This window comes from Vulpes vulpes, chromosome 11 (assembly GCF_048418805.1).
Source record: "Vulpes vulpes isolate BD-2025 chromosome 11, VulVul3, whole genome shotgun sequence".
In the NCBI taxonomy this organism is placed as follows: Eukaryota; Metazoa; Chordata; class Mammalia; order Carnivora; family Canidae; genus Vulpes; species Vulpes vulpes.
This window is the reverse complement of record NC_132790.1, coordinates 51,729,066-51,749,346: the sequence shown is the minus strand read 5'-3', so window position 1 is coordinate 51,749,346 and position 20,281 is coordinate 51,729,066. Positions and strand designations below refer to the sequence as shown.

The 20,281-nt window shown below is 44.6% G+C and overlaps 1 protein-coding gene across 6 annotated transcripts in view; it reads left to right on the top strand.

Moving 5' to 3' along the window:
* The window catches only part of APMAP (adipocyte plasma membrane associated protein), a 172,241-nt gene that overhangs the window by 48,095 nt on the left and 103,865 nt on the right, over nt 1–20,281 (top strand). For 3 of the 6 annotated variants that reach the window (XR_011995356.1, XR_011995355.1, XR_011995357.1), the window contains exons 9-11: nt 13,238–15,076; nt 15,478–15,593; nt 16,227–16,414. The exons of 2 other annotated variants lie outside the window; for them this stretch is intronic. The gene's annotated coding sequence lies outside the window, so the exon portion shown is untranslated. Of the gene's footprint in view, nt 1–13,237; nt 15,077–15,477; nt 15,594–16,226; nt 16,415–20,281 lie in introns of those variants that run through there. One more of the 6 variants, XR_011995354.1, reaches the window with a different exon arrangement.

Sequence of the window (20,281 nt, the reverse complement as noted above, 5' to 3'; positions counted from 1 at the left end):
GTTTCCCGGCATTTCATTTTATCTGAATCTTTGGGGTAAATCCCCAGCAGTGCAATTGCTGGGTCGTAGGGCAGGTCTATTTTTAACTCTTTGAGGAACCTCCACCCAGTTTTCCAGAGTGGCTGCACCAGTTCACATTCCCACCAACAGTGCAGGAGGGTTCCCCTTTCTCCGATCCTCTCCAACATTTGTTGTTTCCAGTCTTGTTAGTTTTCCCCATTCTCACTGGTGTGAGGTGGTATCTCATTATGGTTTTGATTTGTATTTCCCTGATGGCAAGTGATGTGGAGCATTTTCTCATGTGCGTGTTGGCCATGTCCATGTCTTCCTCTGTGAGATTTCTCTTCATGTCGTTTGCCCATTTCATGATTGGATTGTTTGTTTCTTTGGTGTTGAGTTTAATAAGTTCTTTATAGATCTTGGAAACTAGCCCTTTATCTGATATGTCATTTGCATATCTCTTCTCCCATTCTGTAGGTTGTCTTTGAGTTTTGTTGACTGTATCCTTTGCTGTGCAAAAGATTTTTATCTTGATGAAGTCCCAATAGTTCATTTTTGCTTTTGTTTCTTTTGCCTTCCTGGATGTATCTTGCAAGAAGTTACTGTGGTTGAGTTCAAAAAGGGTGTTGCCTGTGATCTCCTCTAGGATTTTGATGGACTCTTGTCTCACATTTAGATCTTTCATCTATTTTGAGTTTATCTTTGTGTATGGTGCAGGAGAGTGGTCTAGTTTCATTCTTCTGCATGTGGATGTCCAATTTTCCCAGCACCATCTATTGAAGAGACTGTCCTTTTTCCAGTGGATAGTCTTGCCTGCTTTGTCAAATATTAGTTGACCATAGAGTTGAGAGCCCATTTCTGGGTTCTCTCTTCTGTTCCATTGATCTATGTGTCTGTTTTTGTGCCAGTACCACACTGTCTTGATGACCACAGCTTTGTAGTACAACCTGAAATCTGGCATTGTGATTTGCTGAATTGCAATGCTGAAGGCATTGGTTTTCTTTTATTTCTTTTTGTTGTCTGATTGCTGAGGCTAGGGCTTCTGGTACTATGTTAAATAGCAGTGGTGAGAGTGGATATCCCTGTCGTGTTCCTGTCGCTCTGCCTCTTAACACCTGGGTGATTTAGGTGAGGAATGGCCTCTCTGTGCCTCAGTTTCCCTCTGATGGTTGTGACGATTGCTTGGGAACTTCCTCAATGTAATGATCAGGATGGGGATAGGACCCATTGTATGGCTTTAGCTTCAGGGTGATTTGTGCACCCCCCCAGACTTCAGGACTGAAGATGAGCCCTGCTGGGACATACCAGCTTTTGGCAAAGGAGATCCAGGTTTGTGTGACTTAGATTAGCCATGTAAACTCTTGAGACCTCCCAGTTTCCTGGCTACTCAGAGATTTGTCATGAGAGCTGTAATTAGCCAGAGCTATGCAATTTATTAAAATTAAATTGAACACTGCAAAAAATATTAACAAAGTTCAGCAGTTCACCAAATTTAATGTTGAAAATTATTTTTCCAGTCATGTTCATGTTGCAGGAAATTCTTTGAATACTGAATCTATCTTGGGCAATTTCAATCTATAACAAAACCAGGAAGTAGGCCTTATACTATTATGTGACTTTCTTCTTCAAAAATCCTGGAAAACTAAATGTGTTTAGTTTAGTTCTGTTACATAAACCACTTTTGATGTCCTTATTATTTCTAAGAATCTCCCAGTCTGAGCCTTAGCTCAGTCAACATTTACTTAATCACATATTAATAAAATGCAGACAGTTAGGGCGGTATTGGAGATATGGCTTTACACAGTTAATCCAACTTCTGAATAAAGAAATTGGAATTCACACAAGTTAAACATATGTTCAGTGGAAAATAATGTGTCTTCACAATGTGTTCAATCTACTTCAATGTTATTTCTCACTTACTTCCCAATGGCAATCAACATGTGCACAAAAACAACATGGCAGACATAAAAGAATGCTCCATCTAAAAATAGAAGTAGTTTTGCTCACCTTTAGAAACTATTCAAAATGTGAACTTATGTCTGATTACCTATGTCTGCTGGCATATAAAGGGTGTGTTTATCCTTTATTATATCACATAGTGCTTTCTGAGGATAGTCTTGTTAGGAAATCTTAAGCCTCACACATTGCTCTTTGTCACAATATGTCATCACATATCATCTTCAAAGAATTGAGCTGTTTTCTTTTTCTTTTTGCTTATGAATATATAAAAACCAAAATCCTTTGAGATGTTTATTATTCTGGCAGAAAGCTAGTTCTACATTTAATAAGAAATAAGTATATCTATAAAGTAAATGGCAAATATAAATGTACACAGACAAATTTTGTGGATACTTTTGACATAGGAATATATTTCTTGTTCTTTACAGGATATATTTCTTTTAATTTTATTTAAATTACTCCTTTCCTTATATAGGAAGAAAATAACTAAAGAATGTTAATAGACTCTTAATAATCAAAGGATGATATTTAATGTAGATAGAATTTAGTATTAAATATGTATATATATGAAACTCTTTCATGAGTTTCCATAATCTGTGAAAATTAAACCTAGGTAATCATTGACTATAAGGACTTACCTGAAGATTTGTTTTTAAATTAATAATCTGAATGCTAGTAAAAAAGTATTTATTGTCTATTTAAGTAGATACATTCTTGTGGAAAAAATAATAGTGGACTAGATTTTGTATAATGTTATAATGTTTTAGAGTTACTTAAATTTAATCATTCTGGAGTTAACAGAATGACCAACTTTGATGTGTATTTCTGTCCTGTGTGTGTTACAATTAGTCATACATATTATTGTGTCCTATTTAGGGTATCTTTGTATTCCACTTTGTCAAAAAAAGTCTGAGTAAAACCCAAATTTAAAAAGAAAATATGTTTTCTTTGCATAATGCCAATTCCAAAATATAGAGACTTTTGAAGTAATTAATGGACTGGTTCTAAAATATATTTATGATACCAGCCAATGAAAAGACTTCAGAGGAAGTATAAGAGAGGAAAGACTTTAAAATGTAGGGATGGAGGCACCTGGTGGTGCAGTCAGTTGGGCATCTAGCCCTTGATTTCAGGTCAGGTCGTGATCTCAGGATCATGAGATTGAGCTCCAAATATGGCTCCATTTTGAGTTTATCTTTGTGTATGGTGCAAGAGAGTGGTCTAGTTTCCTTCTTCTGCATGTGGATGTCCAATTGTCCCAGCACCATTTATTGAAGAGACTGTCTTTCTTCCAGTGGATAGTCTTTCCTCCTTTATCGAATATTAGTTGACCATAAAGTTCAGGGTCCACTTCTGGGTTCTCTATTCTGTTCCATTGATCTGTGTGTCTGTTTTTGAGCAAGACTATGGTTTGTCCCCTTCAGAAAAGAAATGTGGATCACCTCACTAAGCAAAAAACCATGATCAGCTGGAGTATTTACTGGGGCCAAAGGAGATACAGAGAGGGTAATGGAAAACCAGTTATTAATACCAACTATGATCACATGACCAGTTGCAAAAACAAGAACTGATATAGTAATTGTAATTGTGTTTTTTTAAATTTTGATTACTCTGCATATATATTAGCCAACTGTTTTATTTTTCTCCTCTCTTCTCCTTATCATCTAAGATGTGTTCATAAAATAATGTTTAAGTATATAAGTAATAGAATATTTCTGTTCAAAGACACTGTATCTCTTCTGCAGGTAAGTATAGAGTGTTTTTGGTGTATGTAGGGTGGTTGCTTTATGCTTAGTGAAAGTAATACTTTGTTACTATCTTTATTTGAAGACTATGGTTTAAGGATATGTGTACACACACCTGGTTGACAATAGATGGATTCTAATGGCTTACTGGTGTCTCAACTTGGATAGGGCAGGCTGCATTCCCAAGACTTCCCTTTCTGCTAGGTGTCCAGTTATGGTAAATTATAAGGAGGTTTCTTTAGTAAAGATTGAAGAATGTAGGCAGAAAATAGCTAGTTATAGCATACACACACTTTCTCAAAGTTATTCTATCAAACACTACTCTAAATGTTTGCTGTAAGGGAATTTTGTTTTTGTTTTTTTGTTTTTGTAAGGGAATTTTGTAGATGCAATTATAGTTCCAAATTAGTTGATTTTGAATTGAGCAGAAAAGGAGATTATCCTGGTTGGACCTGAATAAATCCAGTGTGAGCCTTTTAAAGAGGAAATAGGCCCTTCCTGAAATTGAGGGGCTCTAAGCCACAGCTATGACTGTAATTTTTCTCCCTTGGATCCCCTGGATCTTTCCATCCTGACTGCTTGCTTGTGGACTTGGGTCAATTTAACTTGCAACCCTGTAATAAATACATACATTCACTCACACACGCATGCATGGATGCACACGTGGGCATACATACATATACATATATCTCCTACTGACTCTGCTCCTCTGGTTGAACCTTGATTGATAAACTACATATTAATTTTTTTTCTTTTTCTGGCTTCCTTACAAATACTTCATGTGGACCTTATAGGAGGGATCAAGGCATCTGCATGAGAGCAGTGATGCAAAGAAACAGATGCAGCAGAGAGTCTTCTCTGGAAAGGACACTGGCAACACTCTATTTTAGCAATGCCAGTGCATGCATCTAGCATCCAGTGCCCTCTTGATGGTGTATACTGCAGCTTCTCGAGTCTAGTAGTGATAACTGGGAGTCTTCAGGGAATAGCTCTGTGGTGTGATTATATCTGCACAAGCTTTTTTGTGTTCCTGACCATTTTCTATGTCAGTACTCCAGAACTCCCAAGGCACCTGTGAGCTGCATGATATACTTTCAACAGTTTTCTTTTCTGATTAAAGAAGCCACCAGTTTCTGTTGCTTACAGCTAAGAATGCTGATGTGCATACTTTTCCTCTAGACTCAACTCCCTGAGATCAGGAACTATTTATTCTATTTCTCTTCTGTTGCCTTCTTGTGTTACCTACATCTTGCATGTATCTGTAAATCTATGAATGCAGTTCTCTCAATTGTTGCCCTATTCCCAACTAATGTAGCTTAATTGTCTTATGATCCTTTTTGTTTGTTTTATTTATTCTCCCCCCCCCCCCTTTTTTTTGAGAGTGGTTAAATGTAATCTCTAAAATCAGACTAAATGGATTCTGGTTATAATTTTACTGGCTTTGTGACCTTAAGCACAGCACTAAAACTCAGTATGGCTTTTTCATATTAAAAATTGGCAAGATTGTAGGATCTAACACAAAGAATAGCCAGTAATTAAATTTTAATCAGATAATACAAATAAATTACTTACTTGCTATTTTTGTTGCTGTTTTTACAATCATTTAGAGCACCTGATAGTTTTTTTGTATTTTTATATTTTCATAATAAAAACTTTATAAGAGAGATTTTTTTTTTAAATTTTTATTTATTTATGATAGTCACAGAGAGAGAGAGAGAGAGGCAGAGACATAGGCAGAGGGAGAAGCAGGCTCCATGCACCGGGAGCCTGATGTGGGATTCGATCCCGTGTCTCCAGGATTGCGCCCTGGGCCAAAGGCAAGCGCCAAACCACTGCGCCACCCAGGGATCCCTATAAGAGAGATTTTATCATGTAATTATACTAAACCAAAATGTCCAATATGCTATAATTATCCATAAGGCAAATTTTATTTATGTGTTATTTTTGGGCGCTAAAAAGTAAACCAATTTGTGTAAAATCTTTAAATAAGAGACTATTTCTATCTCTTCATTGGGGGTTTTTTTTTTTTCTATTTGAGAGCAGTGTGGGATTATTATATGGAGACACTCAATAGAGGATTTAATGATATCATTATGTAAGTGTGTCTTCACCACTGTTTGTAGTAGTTGTTCACAGGTTTAAATATTAAGTTTATCCACAAATCATTTTGATGAGGAGCAATAAAATAATTCATGCAAACAAATATATCTGAATCTGCCTCAGCAGGGGCCTGGCTAGAGGAGAGGTGGGTGTCATGGTATTGGTGCCTTTGCTCAACTCAAGTGGCAGGTAACCACTGTAACTGCTTATTGTTAGTCTTGTGGTCTATTCTCCCTTTCAGAAGCACTAAGGGAAGCTCAGAGTGGTTTGGAGACTTGCCCCCATTTATTGCATCTTCTCTGGGCCTCGGCCCCTCCATCTATGAATGTGGTGATGGTCACCAGGCTGGTACCTCTGGGCAAGGCACAAGGGGGCCCTCTTAAATCACAAAGTGCCACAGCAGGAGAGAGCTATTTGACAGCAGCATTGTTTCAGGGTTCTCTGGGGAAAAGTGTATGTGTGTGTGTGTGTGTAAATGTGTTTGTCGTGTGTGTTTGTCCGCTGTGTGTATGTGTGTGTGTTGAGTCTGCCTTTATTTCAGTCTTTGCATGTGTTTAGGTATGAATGTGCATAAGTATATTCTGATAGTGCACAAAAGGAAAGTGTGCATGTGCTTGTGTGCAGGTGTGTAAGTCTGTTGGAGTGTGTGTGTGTGTTTATGTATATATGTTGTGATGGTTAATTTTATGTGTCAACTTGACTGGGTCACAGGGTACCCAGATATTTCGTTAAATGTTATTTCTGCGTGTCTCTGTGGAGGTGTTTCTGGATGTGATTAGCTTTTGAACCAGTAGACTGAGTAAAGCAGATTGTGTTCCACAATGTGGTGGGCCTTGTGTAATCAATTGAAGGCTTGAGTAGAATAAAAGGCTGAGGAAGAAAGAATTTTCTATTTGTGTGACTGTCTTCAAGCTGGGGCATTAGTCCTCTCCTGCATTAGGATTCAGATTTCAACTGGAAATTATACCACCAGCTTTCCTGGGTCTGGATTTTTTAGTCTCCATAATCATATAGCCCATTTCCTTCTTTAAAAAAAAAAAAGATATTATTTATTTGAGTGAGAGAGAGAGAGAAAACAAGAGGCCAGAGAGCACAAGTGTGAGGAGGGGCAGAGGCAGAGGGAGAAACAGGCTGCCCACTGAGCAGGGGGCCTGATGCAGGGCTCAATTCCAGGATTCCAGGATCCCAGGATCATGACCTGAGCTGAAGGCAGACACCCAACTGACTGAGCCACTCAAGCACCCCGAGCCAATTCCTTAACAATAAATCTCTTTACACACATGGACACAAACACCTGCACCTCCGATCCTATTGGTTCTGTTTCTCTGGAGAACCCTGATACATTTGTGTACATGTCTATACCTACAGGTGTCTCTCTGTGTGTGTCTGTATGTCTGTGTCTGTGCTTGCATGTCTACATGTTCATGTGTCTGTGTTTCTGTGAGTCTGGGTGAAAGGCTTTGTATACATATGTGTCTCTGTGTGCATGTGTGTTGCACGCACTATTCCTGTCCCATCTGAGGCCTGCTTGAACTGCTGCAGGGGTGAGAGGCTCTCTGCTGAGTCCTATTCATCCATTCATCATTCATCCATTCTTCAACCCCTTACTGCTGGAAGTGTGCTGCCTGCAACTGGAGACACTGGAAATCTGAGAGAAATGGAGATAGATGCTCAGGCTCCTCCCCAGACCTTCTGAATCAGATTCTCTGTGAGTGTGGCCCAGGAATCTGTTTTCACAAGCTCTCGGAGAATTTTTGGTCCCTAATGTCCAGGAAGTGCTGATTGAATGCATTTTCTTCTCCCTTCTGTCTCACTGGCATGCATGACACCCTCTGGCTTCCACGACACCTGCTGCTGGCCTTGGCTGTGCACTATACCACCATGTGGAAAACACAGCTTTGCCCACCAACTGGTCACAAAGCAGAGCTCCTACATAAGTTCTCTGGTGTGAATGGGTGTCGGAGGGACATGGGGCAGGCTAGGGAAGCCTGGCTTGGTGAAGCCCAGACTGGTGTTCTTCCTTCGAATAGATGTGGCTGCACACCCAGATCTATCCTTCTGCTGGGCATGAAGCCATGGAATCTAGTTTTGTTAGATTTTGAGCCTTTGAGCCAGGACTTGTGAGGCCCAGCCTGCCCAGCTGGGAGCCTCATATCTTTGGTTGAGTGGATAGGAAGTGCTGTCTGTCTAATTTGAGGAATTGCAGACATTGGTGGAGACCTAGGTTTGGCTTCTCCTCTCCTAGGATCTTCTGGAAGCTCTTCCCTGCCTCCCATTGGGGTAAGAAAGAGGGAGGTGGAATGGTCCCTGGGTGGCCTGGTTCCCTGACTCTGATGTTCCTCTATCCTGCCACCTCAGCTTCTGCAGCACGTGGGACACAGTTGGCAGCCTCACAGCCAATTCAAACACACTGAATTTTACTCAGGGTCTGTCGTGACACAGACAGTGTGAACTTCCCGACAGACCCTGCTCTCAGCATGCCTGGCTTTCCACTGTGGCTTTCTTTGCAGTTTGCAAGAAAAAATCCAATGACATGCCTCTAGTTATTGGATTCGTTATCTATTGCTGCATAAACGAACACTTACAAAGTTAGCAAATTGAAACATCTGCTGTACTGTGTCACAATAATTGTGGGTCAGGATTGGGCACAGCTTGGCTGGGTTCTCTGCTTCAGGGCTTCCCCAGGCTACGATGCAGGTGCCATCTGGGGCTGAGTCCCATTTGTTTGTTTGTTTGTATGTTTAATAAATTTATTTTTTATTGGTGTTCAATTTGTCAACATACAGAATAACACCCAGTGCTCATCCCGTCAAGCGCCCCCCTCAGTGTCCGTCACCCAGTCACCCCCACCCCCCGCCCACCTCCCCTTCCACCACCCCTAGTTCGTTTCCCAGAGTTAGGAGTCTTCATGTTCTGTCTCCCTTTCTGATATTTCCCACACATTTCTTCTCCCTTCCCTTATATTCCCTTTCACTATTATTTATATGCCCCAAATGAATGAGAACATACACTGTTTGTCCTTCTCCGATCACTTCAGTGATGCTGAAGTATCACTCAGCATAATACCCTCCAGTTCCATCCAAGTAGAAGCAAAAGGTGGGTATTTGTCATTTCTAATGACTGAGGAATATTCCATGTATACATAAACCACATCTTCTTTATCCATTCATTTTTCGACGGACACTGAGGCTCCTTCCACAGTTTGGCTATTGTGGACATTGCTGCTAGAAACATCGGGGTGCAGGTTTCCCGGCATTTCATTTTATCTGAATCTTTGGGGTAAATCCCCAGCAGTGCAATTGCTGGGTCATAGGGCAGGTCTGTTTTTAACTCTTTGAGGAACCTCCACCCAGTTTTCCAGAGTGGCTGCACCAGTTCACATTCCCACCAACAGTGCAGGAGGGTTCCCCTTTCTCCGATCCTCTCCAACATTTGTTGTTTCCAGTCTTGTTAGTTTTCCCCATTCTCACTGGTGTGAGGTGGTATCTCATTATGGTTTTGATTTGTATTTCCCTGATGGCAAGTGATGCGGAGCATTTTCTCATGTGCGTGTTGGCCATGTCCATGTCTTCCTCTGTGAGATTTCTCTTCATGTCGTTTGCCCATTTCATGATTGGATTGTTTGTTTCTTTGGTGTTGAGTTTAATAAGTTCTTTATAGATCTTGGAAACTAGCCCTTTATCTGATATGTCATTTGCATATCTCTTCTCCCATTCTGTAGGTTGTCTTTGAGTTTTGTTGACTGTATCCTTTGCTGTGCAAAAGATTTTTATCTTGATGAAGTCCCAATAGTTCATTTTTGCTTTTGTTTCTTTTGCCTTCCTGGATGTATCTTGCAAGAAGTTACTGTGGTTGAGTTCAAAAAGGGTGTTGCCTGTGTTCTCCTCTAGGATTTTGATGGACTCTTGTCTCACATTTAGATCTTTCATCTATTTTGACTTTATCTTTGTGTATGGTGAAAGAGAGTGGTCCAGTTTCATTCTTCTGCATGTGGATGTCCAATTTTCCCAGCACCATTTATTGAAGAGACTGACTTTCTTCTAGTGGATAGTCTTTCCTCCTTTATCGAATATTAGTTGACCATAAAGTTGAGGGTCCACTGCTGGGTTCTCTCTTCTGTTCCATTGATCTATGTGTCTGTTGCTGTGCCAGTACCACACTGTCTTGATGACCACAGCTTTGTAGTACAACCTGAAATCTGGCATTGTGATGCCCCCAGCTATGGTTTTCTTTTTTAAAATTTCCCTGGCTATTCGGGGTCTTTTCTGATTCCACACAAATCTTAAAATAATTTGTTCTAACTCTCTGAAGAAAGTCCATGGTATTTTGATAGGGATTGCATTAAAAGTGTAAATTGCCCTGGGTAACAGTGACATTTTCACAGTATTAATTCTGCCAATCCATGAGCATGGAATATTTTTCCATCTCTTTGTGCCTTCCTCAATTTCTTTCAGAAGTGTTCTGTAGTTTTTAGGGTATCGATCCTTTACCTCCTCGGTTAAGTTTATTCCTAGGTATCTTATGCTTTTGGGTGCAATTGTAAATGGGATTGACTCCTTAATTTCTCTTTCTTCAGTCTCATTGTTAGTGTATAGAAATGCCACTGATTTCTGGACATTGATTTTGTATCCTGCCACACTGCCAAATTGCTGTATGAGTTCTAGCAATCTTGGGGTGGAGGCTTTTGGGTTTTCTATGTAGAGTATCATGTCATCGGCGAAGAGGGAGAGTTTGACTTTTTCTTTGCCAATTTGAATGTGTTTTATTTCTTTTTGTTGTCTGATTGCTGAGGCGAGGACTTCCAGTACTATGTTGAATAGCAGTGGTGAGAGTGGACATCCCTGTCTTGTTCCTGATCTTAGGGGAAAGGCTCCCAGTGCTTAGTGCTTCCCCATTGAGAATGATATTTGCTGTGGGCTTTTCGTAGATGGCTTTTAAGATGTCGAGGAAAGTTCCCTCTATCCCTACACTCTGAAGTGTTTTGATCAGGAATGGATGCTGTATTTTGTCAAATGCTTTCTCTGCATCTAATGAGAGGATCATATAGTTCTTGGTTTTTCTCTTGCTGATATGATGAATCACATTGATTGTTTTACGAGTGTTGAACCAGCCTTGTGTCCTGGGAATAAATCCTACTTGGTCATGGTGAATAATCTTCTTAATGTACTGTTGGATCCTATTGGCTAGTATCCTATTGACAATGTTTGCATCGATGTTCATCAGGAATATTGGCCTATAATTCTCCTTTTTGGTGGGGTCTTTGTCTGGTTTTGGAATTAAGGTGATGCTGGCCTCATAGAACGAATTTGGAAGTACTCCATCTCTTTCTATCCTTCCAAACAGCTTTAGTAGAATAGGTATGGTTTCTTCTTTAAACGTTTGATAGAATTCCCCTGGGAAGCCATCTGGCCCTGGACTCTTGTGTCTTGGGAGGTTTTTGATGACTGCTTCAATTTCCTCCCTGGTTATTGGCCTGTTCAGGTTTTCTATTTCTTCCTGTTCCAGTGTTGGTAGTTTCAGGTTTTCCAGGAATGCGTATTTTAGTTCTTTTCAGTTTTTGAATGGATGCTTGTATTGCGATGTATTTCCCCCTTAGGACTGCTTTTGCTGCATCCCAAAGATTTTGAATGGTTGTATCTTCATTCTCATTAGTTTCCATGAATCTTTTTAATTCTTCCTTAATTTCCTGGTTGACCCTTTCATCTTTTAGCAGGATGGTCCTTAACCTCCACGTGTTTGAGGTCCTTCCAAACTTCTTGCTGTGATTTAGTTCTAATTTCAAGGCATTATGGTCTGAGAATATGCAGGGGACGATCCCAATCTTTTGGTAACAGTTCAGACCCGATTTGTGACCCAGTATGCGGTCTATTCTGGAGAAAGTTCCATGTGCACTTGAGAAGAATGTGTATTCAGTTCAGTTTGGTTGTAAAGTTCTGTAGATATCTGTGAAATCCATCTGGTCGAGTGTATCATTTAAAGCTCTCGTTTCTTTGGAGATGTTGTGCTTAGAAGACCTATCGAGGGTAAAAAGAGCTAGATTGAAGTCACCAAGTATAAGTGTATTATTATCTAAGTATGTCTTAAATTTGGTTATTAATTGGTTTAAATATTTGGCAGCTCCCACATTTGGAGTTTATATATTGAGGATTGTTAAGTCCTCTTGTTGGATAGATCCTTTAAGTATGATATAGTGTCCCTCTTCATCTCTCACTACAGTCTTCGAGGTAAATTTGAGTTTATCTGATATAAGGATGGCTACCCCTGCTTTCTTTTGAGGACCATTTGAATGGTAAATGGTTCTCCAACCTTTTATTTTCAGGGTGCAGGTGTCCTTCTGTCTCAAATGAGTCTCTTGTAGACAGCAAATAGATGGGTCCTGCTTTTTTATCCAGTCTGAAACCCTGCGCCTTTTGATGGGGTCATTAAGCCCGTTCACGTTCAGAGTTACTATTGACAGATATGAGTTTAGTGTCATCATGATATCTCTTCAGTCCTTGTTTTTGTGGATTGTTCCACTGAACTTCTTCTTAAAGGGGAATTTTAAGAGTCCCCCTTAAAATTTCTTGCAGAGCTGGTTTGGTGGTCACATATTCTTTCAGTTCTTGCCTGCCTTAGAAGCTGTGTATCTCTCCTTCCATTCTGAATGAGAGCCTTGCTGGATAAAGTATTCTTGGCTGCATGTTCTTCTCATTTAGGACCCTGAATATATCCTGCCAGCCCTTTCTGGCCTGCCAGGTCTCTGTGGAGAGGTCTGCTGTTAATCTGATATTTCTCCCCATATAATTTAGGGATTTCTTGTCTCTTGCTGCTTTAAGGATCTTCTCTTTATCTTTGGAATTTGCAAGCTTCACTATTAAATGTCGAGGTGTTGAACGGTTTTTATTGATTTTAGGGGGGGATCTCTTTATTTCCTGGATCTGAATGCCTGTTTCCCTTCCCAGATTAGGAAAGTTTTCAGCTAGGATTTGTTCAAATACATATTCTGGCCCTCTGTCCCTTTTGGCGCCCTCGGGAACCCAAATTAAATGTAGGTTTTTCTTCCTCAGGCTGTCACTTATTTCCCTTAATCTATCTTCATCGTCTTTTAATTGTTTGTCTCTTTTTTCTTCAGTTTCCCTCTTTGCCATCAACTTGTCTTCTATGTCACTCACTTGTTCTTTCACCTCGTTAAGCCTCGTCGTTAGGACTTCTAGTTTGGATTGCATCTCATGCAATTGATTTTTAATTTCTGCCTGATTAGATCTAAATTGTGCAGTCATGAAGTCTCTTGAGTCCTTTATGCTTTTTTCTAGAGCCACCAGTAGCTTTATAATTGTGCTTCTGAATTGGCTTTCTGACATTGAATTGTAATCCAAATTCTGTAACTCTGTGGGCAAGAGGACTGTTTCTGATTCTTTCTTTCTTTCTTTTTTTTTTAAATTTATTTATGATAGGCACACAGTGAGAGAGAGAGAGAGAGAGAGAGGCAGAGACACAGGCAGAGGGAGAAGCAGGCTCCATGCACCGAGAGCCCGATGTGGAATTCGATCCCGGGTCTCCAGGATCGTGCCCTGGGCTAAACCACTGCGCCACCCAGGGATCCCGGTAATAGATGATTCTTTCTTTTGAGGTGAGATTTTCCTGCTAGTCATTTTGCTCAGTGCAGAGTGGCCAAAAACAAGTTGTATTGGGAAAAGGAGAAAAAGAGAGCAGAGAAAGAAGAAAAGAAAAAGAAAAAGAAGGAAAACAAAGAGAAGAAAAGAGAAAAAAGGGGGGCAAACAGAAGTCAAAAAGCGAAAAACAAGGGGGAGTATCCTCTGGTTCTGTATACTGTAAGTCCCTTGGCTTCCCCTGGAACTTTCCAGTGCTGCTTGGTCAATAATTTGTTTTTCCCCTGTCCCTCTAGCTGGTCTTCTGGGGGAGGGGCCTGTTGTGCTGATTTTCAGGTGTCAGCACTTGGGGGAGCTGCTCAGCCCCTGACTGGTGCAGGGCTCGGTGAGTAATGTTTAAGCTGCGTATCCGGTGAGGCCACTGTGAGGCTCAGTGGGGGTGTTTACCCCGTGAGGCCCCAGGAGGAACAACCGCAGTGGCGGGGCCAGCTCTGCAGCCCTGGAGTCAGCCCCCGCAGTAGCTCCGGGGCTCTCCCTCTGCAGGGCCTGGGGGCTCTGGGGCGGGGCCACTGATCTGCTCAGCTCGGGGCAGGAGCGTCCTTGCTGTCCTGGGCCCTCCCGGCCTCTGCCTGTTCCGGGGGAGGCTGGATCCTGGGCAGTGTCCCGGCGCCCTGTGCTCCGGGGCCTGCGCTGTTGGATCCGCGCTCCCGCCCCGCGCTCCCGCCCCGCAGCCCCCTCCGCGGAGCCGCCGCCCGAGCCCCTCCGAGCTGCTCCGGGTCCCGCCGTGCGCGCTGCAGCCCTTAGGGAGCTCGGGGCGCTCTCCCGGGGCGCAGGTGCCTGTTAGTGTCCCAGGGAGCCCGAGGGCATCCCCGCCCTCCTGGGTCCTGCTCCACCTCCCTGCAAGCCCCTTTCCGCTGGGAAGGTTGGTGCAGCTCCTGCTCCTCCGGGACGGGGCTCTCCTGTCCTGGGGACACTCGCCCCGGCCTCAGCCCGGCTCCTCGTGGGTCCCCTCCCCCTTGGAGGCCTTTTGTTTCTTTATTTCTTTTTCCCCGTCTTCCTACCTTGATAGAAGCGTGAACTCTTCTCACTGTAGCATTCCAGCTGGTCTCTCTTTAAATCTTAGGCTAATTCGTAGATTTTCAGGATGATTTGAAGGTTATCTTGGTAATTTGGTGGGGACAGGTGACTTGGGGACCCTACTCTTCCGCCACCTTGCCCCTCCTCCTCATCCTCAATTCTTACTTCTCTCCAGTAGGCTCTGGTTCCAAATAACACCTCCCCACTTCCTCCTTCCTTCTTCTCCATGAAGTAATGTTCCTCTGCTCCGTTCGACTTGCCCATGGTTTTGCAGTAGCTTACATGTTCCAAGTTGCAGTTCTCTGCTATTCTTGAATAAACCCATTTTTGCTATTAAAATAAGTGACTTTTATCTTTAAGCTTAACAGAACCTTCCACAGTGCTCTTTCCAATAGAGGAGGCTACTTGCAGATTTATCTGCTCAGCAACACAGGGACATTACACTGGGTTCTGGGAACACTCTGGAACGTTCTGGAGTCCTGGCATCCTAGAGGACACAGTTGAAGGCCACAGCCTTGTCCAGAGGGAAGAGCTGGCAGGCCCCTTGGGATACCTTCGAGATCTGACATTTGACGTTCCTTGGCACACCTGTTTGTTTCCACGGAGGTGAGAATGAGTGTGGGGTCAGGAGGCCAGTTTTGGTGGATTTGGGGCTCAGATTTTTACAACCTGTGGCCGGAGCAAGTGTGTTTAATCCTGGATATGCCTTCTGTCAGTCCATGGCTCTCCCCCTGGGTCTGGGATCCTGGGAGGAGGGGCTGAGGGTGAGAAGGCTTGGGGTGGAGTGGCCAGGTGGGAGAGGTTGAGTCCTCATGGTGCAGGCCACAGTACCTGGGCAGACCTGGCTCCAGAGTGGAGCTCTGAGGGGTTGGGGAGACCCAGGCAGTGGTGGAGGGTCCTGGCTTCACGGCCGAGTACCTGTCCTAGACCCAGCTTGTTTGTGCCTAGTGTGGCTCAGCTGACCTGAACCATCCCATTGTAACACTGCGCTGTCCCCATATTCTTAGACACGCAGCTGAGAAGCCAAAGGGACATCTGAACAGTCCTGCTGTTTTTCCAGATCCTGAGCAGCCCTGCTTTGTGCTGCCTGTCTCGGCCACAACCAGGTCACTGGGCTCCTTTGGTGAGTGGTGGAAATGGTAATGGTGAGAGGGAGATGTGGAAAGCATTTACTGTGTGCTAGGTACTATCTCAGTTAATCCCTGTCTTGTCTGTACAGGCAGGAAAGTGAGGCACGGGGAGAGTGAGACGTTGCAGGAAGAGCAGAGCAGGGGCCCAGGCCCTGGCAGTATGGCTGTGGCTTCTGGGTACTTGCTGCTCTCCTCTTCCTTCCCCTGCTGGGCCCAGTGCCTGGCCCTTGAGGATCTGTGCCTGGCTGGGATGAGCGGGCACTGACTCCTAGGCTCTGGTCAGCGCACAGACACCAGTTTGTCAATGGGGGTCTCTGATGGTGGCCCAGTGCACTGAGACAGATTCAAAGGGCGGGTCATTCCAAATGATGGTAAGCAGAAATGTCACAGGGCCTTGTAGAACAGGGAGCAGTGGCCTTGGGAGTTTTGGTGTGCTGTGCGAGTGAGAGATTTTTGGGGGGGAACCTAAACAAGGAATGGCAGAAACAAAAACTGGTTGCCCCTGGAGAGGATTATCTGCTGGGCCTCTGATACCTTTATGTTCTTTGCCATTGTAATTCTTTTTTCTTTTTGTTTGTTTGCTTGTTTCTCATACCTTTATGTCCTGCTTATACTTTCTTTTTCAGAGTCAATGGTGGTTATCTGAGTGGTGAGCCCGTAAGACACTTGTTTTGTCTTATTTCTCTGTTCACAAAGGATGCAGTTTATACATTTCTCCAGGGCTGCTGGGAGTATGAGGAGAATTTTATCCACATGCTGGCGCTGTGATCCAAGAAGTGAGCGCAGTGTTACTTCTGCCACTGAGACTCAAAGGGTAGGAAACAAACTCAACTCCACCTTTTAGTGACACAGTGTCACTGTCACATCATAAGAAAAGCATGTGGGAGTGGGGACATGGATGTGGGCAAGTTATCTGCCTCAAGTGTGTCCAGAAAGAATTCAGGTCCAAACGTTTTTGAAAGGCCCCTGTCTCCCTGACTTTATCCACCCAGTGAAGGTGCTGTTGCCTTCATGCTGGGCATGGCCTGGGTGGAGCAGTGGGGCAGCAGGCACACTGGCCTTGTAGCCAAGTGGTTCGGAGAGGCTACCACCACCCCAGCTCATGGAAGGGGTTCTGATTGGTCGATGTCAACTCTGTTGGTTCAGGTGGGCAAGTGACTGGAGGTGGCTCCATCAGAGTCCAGTGAAGGGTTTATTTTCTTTAACTGAGGGAGGAGAAGCTATTTCTCATTCCTCCATCCTGCTCTCTCTCCTTCCTTCTCTCTTTCTCCCGTGGATGAATAAAGAAGTATGTAGCCCCCAGAGCTAGAAGGTGTCTTGCTACATGAAGACAGGCTGCGGAGGAAGCCAGAAGAGGGTAGAGAATTACAAAGATTCAGCAGTGGCAACCCTTTGATCAAACTCATCCTGAAGCTCATGTACTGCTAGATTTTCCAGTTATTAGTTCCCATAAAAGCCTTACTTTGTAAGACCATTCAAGTTGGATTTTCAAGGGTTTTTTTTCTTTATTTTTCCCCCTAACGTAAAAGGGGCCCAACTGACACAAATGGGAAACAGGTTTGTGGCTGGGTCAGTATCAAGGGTATGTACTTGCAGTGGTCAGCTGATCAGGGAGTGTGCAGAAGGTAATGCTGTTCACCAGGAGGACTAAGAAGCTTGCCAGTGGTGATGGAAGCCTAGATCGAAGGGTGAAACTGAATTCAGGCACCACAAGAACAGTCAATTTTCAGCGCACTGAAGTGGATTGATTCTTGGAGGCTGGACACAACATGTCTTCCTCGTGGCCAGTGCTGTGGCATCTGCGTGGAGGTGACTTCAAGGCATGGCATGTCTTCTAACTCCCATTACCTAAGGTTGCCACTTAAAATATAGGGCTAAATTTGAATTTCAGAGAAACAGCAAGTGAATTGTTAGTATATCCTAAATATTACATGGGATGTGCTTGGACTAAGTTATTCATTATCTGAAATTCAGATTTCCTTGGGTTTTCTGTATTTTACTTGCCAAATCTGGCAACCCTTACCTGTCAGTAGCCTGGTGAACTTTGTGGGACAGAGTTGCCAGTCTTTACACGTGATTGTTCTGTGTGGAATGGGGGAGCTCTCGGCTTGGGGATTTGGAGCCCAAAGTGCTGGTGGGTCAGCCCCAGGGTTATGGGTTGGTCAGCAGAGCAGGAACAGAGCCTGGTCCTGACAGGATGAGCTCCTCTCACCCTTATGTTTTGTGGGTAAATATCCTCGGAAGCCCTGATGCATGCTCACCTGTGCAGGGACTAGACTCCTCACCTGGCTTTGTCACTATGACAATTACTCATGACATCATGTTATTTGTGAGCCTTTTGAAGAAGGCAGCAGACCCTCAGTCAGATCGAGGTGGGTGTCTGGAGACCAGAGCTATGTCTGCAGAGCTCTCTGTGCCTGTCCTGAGGGATGTCCGAGGCCCAGGTTTGGTCATAAAGAACTCAGCGGAGGGGAGAGCAGGTGTCACTTGGATAGCTGGCGAGAGCAGAGGGTGGAGTTGCTCACTGTGCTTCGGCTGCTCGGGACGGGGGAGGACACCACTGGGCCCCCAGGCAGGACCAAGGTACTCACTCACCCAGCCCCAGGAGGGTTGTCCTTGGCTGCACAGAGCCACCTGCGCCAGGGTCACACCCTTTCCCAGGGTGGCCTGAGTCCGCTTGGTTCATGGCAGACACTGCACGCCCATTGATCCTCCTGAGTTCCAACTATCCTCACTCCCCAGCAGGCTCCTGCTCACCCAGCGCCACCTCATTTGCTCCCCAGAGGACTCCCCCGTAACAGGTGGGATGTACTATCTCCCTGGAAGGGATATTGAAGTTGGGTTCTGATGATTAGGTGGGAGTTTTCTTGGAAGGAGGAGAAAAGGGTAAGAGCTGACGGCAGAGCACCAGCAAGGGCCTGGTGTGCAGGTGTTGGGGTGCTCCTTGTTAGGACAGGTCACGTGGCTACAGCTGGGAACAGTGGAGGCCAGTGCAGGCCTCATCATGTGGTCCTGGATCTTGGGATCATTCTTGGAGCTGCCTGACCCTGGGGGAGCAAGTGGTGGTGTTGAAAGTGAACTTAGTTTTATATAGTCATTGGCAAGGCCATTCAAACCTCACCCTGCAGAACAGTGACAGCAGTGTGACCTATGGCCTGGCCCTGGGAGAGCCAAGGGCCATGTGTAGACATTGATGTTGTGTGGTCACCCTAAATCGTCCCCTACCCGCCCTGCTGAGATGCCCCCATGAGCTACAGCTCGTTGAATCAAGCTTTCATGAGCAGGGACTGCCAGGGTAGTCTCTTCTCTGGGGCTTGGAGGTGGAACTCTGGGCAATCCCTGGAAGAGGCTGGTACCAGAGAGGATGAGGAGGAAAAGGCACAAGGCCAGAGGCCTCAGGGTCTAGAGCCCAGTGCAGCCCATGTCCCTGGGAACTGCTGCCTGCTGAGGAAGGTGTGTCTCTGACCTGTCTTCCCCTCTCATGTCTCTGACCAAAGCCAGATTCTCTGCTCCTTAAGGACGAGCGTGATTACACTGAAGGCTCACCTGGGTAACCAGGGCCACTCCCCTCCCCCACCTCACCATCCTGAATCACATCTGCAAATCCCTTTTGCCCTGGAAGGGCCATATTAACTAGTCTCACTGTCAGGGCCTGGGCATCTCTGGGGGCCATTGCCCTGTTAGCCACAGGGTGTGTCAGGAAGGTGAAGACTTCCTTTCATTGCTGCCATACTTAGGGCCAACCCCCCCACTGGACGAGCACCTCATGGCCTATAAGGTGGCACCCACTGGGGGCTTGCCTCCAGCTCACTGTCTCAGAAAACACTCAGGCTTCATCCTTGTCTTTCAGGGAAGGTCCTATGCTGAGTCCCCTGGGATAGACCCTGAGACAAAGGTTGGAGGGTACTCAGCATATCATGGAGGTGATCCCAGTGAGAGATGCATACACATAACAGATGGTGGCCAGACTGTACGCGGCAATAGAACTCTGACCCCACACTTGCAACACCAGCCCGGGAAGCCAGACCACAACCTCTGTAGGTCTTGGCCCAACAGTCAGGTTTGGTCAATAACTGCCCACTTCCTTAATTCGTGTCCTTGTATCCAACTTAGCATCAACCAGACAAGAAAGCAGATATGCTTCCCTAACCAGTCACATGGGTTGCCCTACATACAGTCATCTGCCTGCCCTGCAGACCAACCCCAAACCTCCCCTCTCTTCCCTGTCATATACCGCTCCCACAACCTGTGTTCCACTATCTAACATGGGCAGGAGATGGTGGCTGACCTCCCTTGCTTTCACCAGTTCTGAAAAAGTAGGTTTTGCTTGTTCTCATTTGGATGGTCTTGTTTATTTCCACACAAGGAGATATGACTGGAGAGTGGGGCGGGCGGACAGCTTTCAGGGCGGGCTCATGGCAGGTTCTTGTTGGAATGGCGGTGGGGGGGGGGTGTCTCAGAGCCGGTGACCTTGAGGGAAAGGAAGCCTCAGGATCATAGGCTGTCTCAGGACCAGGAAGAGAGTGTCCTGGCTAATTTGGTGCTTGTAGTGTCCTGTCAGCACTGAGGCACTGGGATGTGGGTGGGGCCTGAAGAGCACAAGAGCTTCCAGGGTCATTCTTGGTTTTTGTGGTGGCTGCTCATCAGAGTAGCCCTGAAAACTTGGTAAAGACGTAGCCCA